The sequence below is a fragment of the Nerophis ophidion genome, linkage group LG01 (assembly GCF_033978795.1).
Source record: "Nerophis ophidion isolate RoL-2023_Sa linkage group LG01, RoL_Noph_v1.0, whole genome shotgun sequence".
Taxonomy (NCBI): Eukaryota; Metazoa; Chordata; class Actinopteri; order Syngnathiformes; family Syngnathidae; genus Nerophis; species Nerophis ophidion.
Window position 1 is genome coordinate 9536869 of NC_084611.1, and position 9930 is coordinate 9546798.

Sequence of the window (9930 nt, forward strand, 5' to 3'; positions counted from 1 at the left end):
TGATATCGGACGTCTTTATCAGGTCGAGCGGATGGAAATAAATAAAGAAATGATTCTGAAAGTTAAAAATACCGTATTTCCTTGAATTGGGTCAAACTCACTTCCCAAAATAATTAGCGCATGCTTAGTATTACCGCCTGGTCAAACTCGTGACATCACGAGTGACACTTCCCCTGTCATCATTTTCAAAATAGAGGAGGCTGATTTCAATATCGGTAATTTGAAATCGCATAAAGGGAAGAAGATTAAGAGCTATTCAGTGGGATTTAAGATCCAAGCTTACATCACACTCAAATTTTTACTGCATACCTTTGGTAAGTGCCGGAGTGAGAAGAGGTTTTAAAATAATTAGCGCATGCTTACTTTTACCGCATGCCTTTGGTAAGCGGTGAAATTAATTAGCGCCCCGGTGGCAATTCAAGGAAATACGGTTGTTTTTACATCTCTTATTTGGGAGGGTTGGGGAAGTGAGGAAGTTGAGCAGCTGTTTAAAGGCCTACTGAAATTAGATTTTCTTATTCAAACGGGGATAGCAGGTCCATTCTATGTGTCATACTTGATCATTTCGCGATATTGCCATATTTTTGCTGAAAGGATTTAGTAGAGAACATCCACGATAAAGTTCGCAACTTTCGGTGCTGACAAAAAAGCCCTGCCTCTACCGGAAGTCGCAGACGATGATGTCACATGTTGATGACTCCTCACATATTCACATTGTTTATAATGGGAGCCTCCAACAAAAAGAGCTATTCGGACCGAGAAAACAACAATTTCCCCATTAATTTGAGCGAGGATGAAAGATTTGTGTTTGAGGATATTGATAGCGACGGACTAGAAAAAAAAAAAAGTTAAAAAAAAAACGTGATTGCATTGGGACGGATTCCGATGTTTTTAGACACATTTACTAGGATAATTCTGGGAAATCCCTTATCTTTCTATTGTGTTGCTAGTGTATAAGTGAGTTTAACAGTACCTGATAGTCGGAGGTGTGTGTCCACAAGTGTCTTAACGCCAGTGTCTCAGGGGAGTCGACGGCAGCTATGGACGGCACAAGCTCCGCTTTTCTCCGGTAAGAAGCGACTTTTTAACCACAATTTTCTCACCGAAACCTGCTGGTTGACAATAAGTCGTGATTCATGGTCGCTTGATCCATAGTAAAGTTTCACCTCTAGGAATTTTAAACAAGGAATCACCGTGTGTTTGTGTGGCTAATGGCTAAAGCTTCCCAACTCCGTCTTTCTACTTTGACTTCTCCAATATTAATTGAACAAAGATTCAGCAACACAGATCTCCAAAATACTGTGTAATTATGCAACTAAAGCAGACGACTTTTAGCTGTGTGTGTGTGTGTGCAGCGCTCATACTACTTAAAAACCTGTGACGTCTTGACGTTTTCAACAAGAAACTCCCGGGAAATTAAAAATGGCAATTTAGTAAACTAAAAAGGCCGTATTGGCATGTGTTGCAATGTTAATATTTCATCATTGATATATAAACTATCAGACTGCATGGTGGGTAGTGGTGGGTTTTGAGCTTTTCTTATTTAATGTCATACTTGATCATTTCGCGATATTGCCATATTTTTGCTGAAAGGATTTAGTAGATAACATCCACGATAAAGTTCGCAACTTTCGGTGCTGACAAAAAAGCCCTGCCTCTACCGGAAGTCGCAGACGATGACGTCACATGTTGATGACTCCTCACATATTCACATTGTTTATAATGGGAGCCTCCAACAAAAAGAGCTATTCGGACCGAGAAAACAACAATTTCCCCATTAATTTGAGCGAGGATGAAAGATTTGTGTTTGAGGATATTGATAGCGACAGACTAGAAAAAAAAAACGCAATTGCATTGGGACGGATTCCGATGTTTTTAGACACATTTACTAGGATAATTCTGGGAAATCCCTTATCTTTCTATTGTGTTGCTAGTGTATTAGTGAGTTTAATAGTACCTGATAGTCGGAGGTGTGTGTCCACAAGTGTCTTAACGCCAGTGTCTCAGGGGAGTCGATGGCAGCTATGGACGGCACAAGCTCCGCTTTTCTCCGGTAAGAAGCGACTTTTTAACCACAATTTTCTCACCGAAACCTGCTGGTTGACATTCAGTCGTGATTCATGGTCGCTTGATCCATAGTAAAGTTTCACCTCTAGGAATTTTAAACAAGGAATCACCGTGTGTTTGTGTGGCTAAAGGCTAAAGCTTCCCAACTCCGTCTTTCTACTTTGACTTCTCCAATATTAATTGAACAAAGATTCAGCAACACAGATCTCCAAAATACTGTGTAATTATGCAACTAAAGCAGACGACTTTTAGCTGTGTGTGTGTGTGTGTGTGTGTGTGTGTGCAGCGCTCATACTACTTAAAAACCTGTGACGTCTTGACGTTTTCAACAAGAAACTCCCGGGAAATTAAAAATTGCAATTTAGTAAACTAAAAAGGCCGTATTGGCATGTGTTGCAATGTTAATATTTCATCATTGATATATAAACTATCAGACTGCGTGGTGGGTAGTGGTGGCTTTTGAGCTTTTCTTATTTAATGTCATACTTGATCATTTCGCGATATTGCCATATTTTTGCTGAAAGGATTTAGTTTGCAACTTTCGGTGCTGACAAAAAAGCCCTGCCTCTACCGGAAGTCGCAGACGATGACGTCACATGTTTGATGGCTCCTCACATATTCACATTGTTTATAATGGGAGCCTCCAACAAAAACAGCTATTCGGACCGAGAAAACAACAATTTCCCCATTAATTTGAGTGAGGATGAAAGATTTGTGTTTGAGGATATTGATAGCGACAGACTAGAAAAAAAAAACGCAATTGCATTGAGAGCGATTCCGATGTTTTTAGACACATTTACTAGGATAATTCTGGGAAATCCCTTATCTTTCTATTGTGTTGCTAGTGTATTAGTGAGTTTAATAGTACCTGATAGTCGGAGGTGTGTGTCCACAAGTGTCTTAACGCCAGTGTCTCAGGGGAGTCGACGGCAGCTATGGGCGGCACAAGCTCCGCTTTTCTCCGGTAAGAAGCGACTTTTTAACCACAATTTTCTCACCGAAACCTGCTGGTTGACATTCAGTCGTGATTCATGGTCGCTTGATCCATAGTAAAGTTTCACCTCTAGGAATTTTAAACAAGGAATCACCGTGTGTTTGTGTGGCTAAAGGCTAAAGCTTCCCAACTCCATCTTTCTACTTTGACTTCTCCAATATTAATTGAACAAAGATTCAGCAACACAGATCTCCAAAATACTGTGTAATTATGCAATTAAAGCAGACGACTTTTAGCTGTGTGTGTGTGTGTGCAGCGCTCATACTACTTAAAAACCTGTGACGTCTTGACGTTTTCAACAAGAAACTCCCGGGAAATTAAAAATTGCAATTTAGTAAACTAAAAAGGCCGTATTGGCATGTGTTGCAATGTTAATATTTCATCATTGATATATAAACTATCAGACTGCGTGGTGGGTAGTGGTGGGTTTTGAGCTTTTCTTATTTAATGTCATACTTGATCATTTCGCGATATTGCCATATTTTTGCTGAAAGGATTTAGTAGAGAACATCCACGATAAAGTTCGCAACTTTCGGTGCTGACAAAAAAGCCCTGCCTCTACCGGAAGTCGCAGACGATGATGTCACATGTTGATGGCTCCTCACATATTCACATTGTTTATAATGGGAGCCTCCAACAAAAAGAGCTATTCGGACCGAGAAAACAACAATTTCCCCATTAATTTGAGCAAGGATGAAAGATTTGTGTTTGAGGATATTGATAGCGACAGACTAGAAAAAAAAAACGCAATTGCATTGAGAGCGATTCCGATGTTTTTAGACACATTTACTAGGATAATTCTGGGAAATCCCTTATCTTTCTATTGTGTTGCTAGTGTTTTAGTGAGTTTAACAGTACCTGATAGTCGGAGGTGTGTGTCCACAAGTGTCTTAACGCCAGTGTCTCAGGGGAGTCGATGGCAGCTATGGACGGCACAAGCTCCGCTTTTCTCCGGTAAGAAGCGACTTTTTAACCACAATTTTCTCACCGAAACCTGCTGGTTGACATTCAGTCGTGATTCATGGTCGCTTGATCCATAGTAAAGTTTCACCTCTAGGAATTTTAAACAAGGAATCACCGTGTGTTTGTGTGGCTAATGGCTAAAGCTTCCCAACTCCGTCTTTCTACTTTGACTTCTCCAATATTAATTGAACAAAGATTCAGCAACACAGATCTCCAAAATACTGTGTAATTATGCAACTAAAGCAGACGACTTTTAGCTGTGTGTGTGTGTGTGTGTGTGTGTGTGTGCAGCGCTCATACTACTTAAAAACCTGTGACGTCTTGACGTTTTCAACAAGAAACTCCCGGGAAATTAAAAATTGCAATTTAGTAAACTAAAATGGCCGTATTGGCATGTGTTGCAATGTTAATATTTCATCATTGATATATAAACTATCAGACTGCATGGTGGGTAGTGGTGGGTTTTGAGCTTTTCTTATTTAATGTCATACTTGATCATTTCGCGATATTGCCATATTTTTGCTGAAAGGATTTAGTAGAGAACATCCACGATAAAGTTCGCAACTTTCGGTGCTGACAAAAAAGCCCTGCCTCTACCGGAAGTCGCAGACGATGATGTCACATGTTGATGACTCCTCACATATTCACATTGTTTATAATGGGAGCCTCAAAGAAAAAGAGCTATTCGGACCGAGAAAACAACAATTTCCCCATTAATTTGAGCAAGGATGAAAGATTTGTGTTTGAGGATATTGATAGCGACGGACTAGAAAAAAAAAACGCAATTGCATTGAGAGCGATTCCGATGTTTTTAGACACATTTACTAGGATAATTCTGGGAAATCCCTTATCTTTCTATTGTGTTGCTAGTGTTTTAGTGAGTTTAACAGTACCTGATAGTCGGAGAGGTGTGTCCACGGGTGTCTTAACGCCAGTGTCTCAGGGGAGTCGACGGCAGCTATGGACGGCACAAGCTCAGCTTTTCTCCGGTAAGAAGCGACTTTTTAACCACAATTTTCTCACCGAAACCTGCCGGTTGACATTCCGTCGTGATTCATGTTCACTTGACCGCACTGTGATCCATAGTAAAGTTTCACCTCCAGGAATTTTAAACAAGGAATCACCTTGTGTTTGTGTGGCTAAAGGCTAAAGCTTCCCAACTCCATCTTTCTACTTTGACTTCTCTAATATCAATTGAACAAAGATTCAGCAACACAGATGTCCAAAATACCGTGTAATTATGCAATTAAAGCAGACTACTTTTAGCTGTGTGTGTGTGCAGCGCTCATACTTCCTAAAAACCCGTGACGTCTTGCGTACACGTCATCATTACGCAATGTTTTCAAGAAGAAACTCCCGGGAAATTCAAAATTGCAGTTTAGTAAACTAAAAAAGCCGTATTGGCATGTGTTGCAATGTTAGTATTTCATCATTGATATATAAACTATCAGACTGCATGGTGGGTAGTAGTGGCTTTTGAGCTTTTCTAATTCAAACGGGGATAGCAGGTCCATTCTATGTGTCATACTTGATCATTTGGCGATATTGCCATATTTTTGCTGAAAGGATTTAGTAGAGAACATCCACGATAAAGTTTGCAACTTTCGGTGCTAAGAGAAAAGCCCTGCAGACGATGACGTCACATGTGATCTATGTGAAACCTTTCAATCCGGTTTCAGGGCAAATCACTCCACGGAGACAGCCCTCGCAAAAATGACTAATGATCTATTGCTAACGATGGATTCTGATGCGTCATCTATGTTGCTGCTCCTCGATCTTAGCGCTGCTTTCGATACCGTCGATCATAATATTTTATTAGAACGTATCAAAACACGAATTGGTATGTCAGACTTAGCCCTGTCTTGGTTTAACTCTTATCTTACTGATAGGATGCAGTGTGTCTCCCATAACAATGTGACCTCGGACTACGTTAAGGTAACGTGTGGAGTTCCCCAGGGTTCGGTCCTTGGCCCTGCACTCTTCAGCATCTAAATGCTGCCGCTAGGTGACATCATACGCAAATACGGTGTTAGCTTTCACTGTTATGCTGATGACACCCAACTCTACATGCCCCTAAAGCTGACCAACACGCCGGACTGTAGTCAGCTGGAGGCGTGTCTTAATGAAATTAAACAATGGATGTCCGCTAACTTTTTACAACTCAACGCCAAAAAAACGGAAATGCTGATTATCGGTCCTGCTAGACACCGAACTCTATTTAATAATACAACTCTAACATTTGACAACCAAACAATTAAACAAGGCGACACGGTAAAGAATCTGGGTATTATCTTCGACCCAACTCTCTCCTTTGAGGCACACATTAAAAGCGTTACTAAAACGGCCTTCTTTCATCTCCGTAATATCGCTAAAATTCGCTCCATTCTGTCTACTAAAGACGCTGAGATCATTATCCATGCGTTTGTTACGTCTCGTCTCGATTACTGTAACGTATTATTTTCGGGTCTCCCCATGTCTAGCATTAAAAGATTACAGTTGGTACAAAATGCGGCTGCTAGACTTTTGACAAGAACAAGAAAGTTTGATCACATTACGCCTGTACTGTATATACCTTTATATACATATATACATACATATATACCTATACTGGCTCACCTGCACTGGCTTCCTGTGCACTTAAGATGTGACTTTAAGGTTTTACTACTTACGTATAAAATACTACACGGTCTAGCTCCATCCTATCTTGCCGATTGTATTGTACCATATGTCCCGGCAAGAAATCTGCGTTCAAAAGACTCCGGGTTATTAGTGATTCCTAGAGCCCCAAAAAAGTCTGCGGGCTATAGAGCGTTTTCCGTTCGGGCTCCAGTACTCTGGAATGCCCTCCCGGTAACAGTTCGAGATGCCACCTCAGTAGAAGCATTTAAGTCTCACCTTAAAACTCATTTGTATACTCTAGCCTTTAAATAGACTCCCTTTTTAGACCAGTTGATCTGCCGTTTGTTTTCTTTTTCTCCTATATCCCACTCTCCCTTGTGGAGGGGGTCCGGTCCGATCCGGTGGCCATGTACTGCTTGCCTGTGTATCGGCTGGGGACATCTCTGCGCTGCTGATCCGCCTCCGCTTGGGATGGTTTCCTGCTGGCTCCGCTGTGAACGGGACTCTCGCTGCTGTTTTGGATCCGCTTTGGACTGGACTCTCGCGACTGTGTTGGATCCATTATGGATTGAACTTTCACAGTATCATGTTAGACCCGCTCGACATCCATTGCTTTCCTCCTCTCCAAGGTTCTCATAGTCATCATTGTCACCGACGTCCCACTGGGTGTGAGTTTTCCTTGCCCTTATGTGGGCCTACCGAGGATGTCGTAGTGGTTTGTGCAGCCCTTTGAGACACTAGTGATTTAGGGCTATATGAGTAAACATTGATTGATTGATTGATTGATGTTTGATGGCTCCTCACATATTCACATTGTTTATAATGGGAGCCTCCAACAAAAAGAGCTATTCGGACCGAGAAAACGACAATTTCCCCATTAATTTGAGCAAGGATGAAAGATTCGTGTTTGAGGATATTGATAGCGACGGACTAGAGAGAGAAAAAAAAAATGCGATTGCATTGGGACGGATTCATATGTTTTTAGACACATTTACTAGGATAATTCTGGGAAATCCCTTATATTTCTATTGTGTTGCTAGTGTTTTAGTGAGTTTAATAGTACCTGATAGTCGGAGGTGTACGTCCACACGCAGTGTCTCGGGGGAGTCGACGGCAGCTGTACGGGATGCAGAAGCTCAGCTGATATCCGGTAAGTGGCGACTTTTTAACCACAATTTTCTCACCGAAACTTGCTGGTTGACATGTAGTCGGGATCCATGTCTGCTCTGATCCACAGGAAAGTTACACCTCTGTGAATTTTAAACAAGGAATCACCATGTGTTTGTGTGGCTAATGGCTAAAGCTTCCCAACTCCGTCTTTCTACTTTGACTTCTCCAATATTAATTGAACAAATTGCAAAAGATTCAGCAACACGGATCTCCAAAATACTGTGTAATTATGCAATTAAAGCAGACGACTTTTAGCTGTGTGTGTGTGCAGCGCTCATACTACCTAAAAACCCGTGACGTCTTGCGTACACGTCATCATTACGCAATGTTTTCAAGAAGAAACTCCCGGGAAATTCAAAATTGCAGTTCAGTAAACTAAAAAAGCCGTATTGGCATGTGTTGCAATGTTAATATTTCATCATTGATATATAAACTATCAGACTGCGTGGTGGGTAGTAGTGGCTTTTGAGCTTTTCTAATTCAAACGGGGATAGCAGGTCCATTCTATGTGTCATACTTGATCATTTCGCGATATTGCCATATTTTTGCTGAAAGGATTTAGTAGAGAACATCCACGATAAAGTTCGCAACTGGAGAAAAGCCCTGCCTCTACCGGAAGTCGCAGACGATGATGTCACATGTTGATGACTCCTCACATATTCACATTGTTTTTAATGGGAGCCTCAAAGAAAAACAGCTATTCGGACCGACAAAACGACAATTTCCCCATTAATTTGAGCGAGGATGAAAGATTTGTGTTTGAGGATATTGATAGCGACAGACTAGAAAAAAAAAAAAAAAAAACGCGATTGCATTGGGACGGATTCCGATGTTTTTAGACACATTTACTAGGATCATTCTGGGAAATCCCTTATCTTTCTATTGTGTTGCTAGTGTATTAGTGAGTTTAACAGTACCTGATAGTCGGAGAGGTGTGTCCACGGGTGTCTTAACGCCAGTGTCTCAGGGGAGTCGACGGGAGCTTTATGGACGGCACAAGCTCAGCTTTTCTCCAGTAAGAAGCAACTTTTTAACCACAATTTTCTCACCGAAACCTGCTGGTTGACATTCCGTCGTGATTCATGTTCGCTTGACCGCGCTCTGATCCATAGTAAAGTTTCACCTCCAGGAATTTTAAACAAGGAATCACCTTGTGTTTGTGTGGCTAAAGGCTAAAGCTTCCTAACTCCGTCTTTCTACTTTGACTTCTCCAATATTAATTGAACAAATTGCAAAAGATTCAGCAACACAGATGTCCAAAATACTGTATAATTATGCAACTAAAGCAGACGACTTTTAGCTGTGTGTGTGTGTGTGTGTGTGTGTGCAGCGCTCATACTACTGAATTACCATGAATTGATTAACGTGGACCCCGACTTAAACAAGTTGAAAAACTTATTGGGGTGTTACCATTTAGTGGTCAATTGCACGGAATATGTACTGTACTGGGCTTCACGGTGGCAGAGGGGTTAGTGCGTCTGCCTCACAATACGAAGTTCCTGCAGTCTTGGGTTCAAATCCAGGCTCGGGATCTTTCTGTGTGGAGTTTGCATGTTCTCCCCGTGACTGCGTGGGTTCCCTCCGGGTACTCCGGCTTCCTCCCACTTCCAAAGACATGCACCTGGGGATAAGTTGATTGGCAACACTAAATTGGCCCTAGTGTGTGAATGTTGTCTGTCTATCTGTGTTGGCCCTGCGATGAGGTGGCGACTTGTCCAGGGTGTACCCCGCCTTCCGCCCGATTGTAGCTGAGATAGGCGCCGGCGCCCCCCGCGACCCCGAAAGGGAATAAGCGGTAGAAAATGGATGTACTGTACTGTGCAATCTACTAATAAAAGTATCAATCAATCAATCAAACTTAAAAACCCATGACGTCTTGACGTTTTCAACAAGAAACTCCCGGGAAATTTAAAATTGCAATTTAGTCAATTAAAAAGGCCGTATCGGCATGTGTTGCAATGTTAATATTTCATCATTGATATATAAACTATCAGACTGCGTGGTTTGTTTCAGTGGGCCTTTAACTTGGGCCCGCGGTGACGTCACCACGCTCCCGCCCTCCGATTGGTCCGCCCTCCGGCAACTTGCACTTGTATAAACTCTGCGGTCGGAAGTGA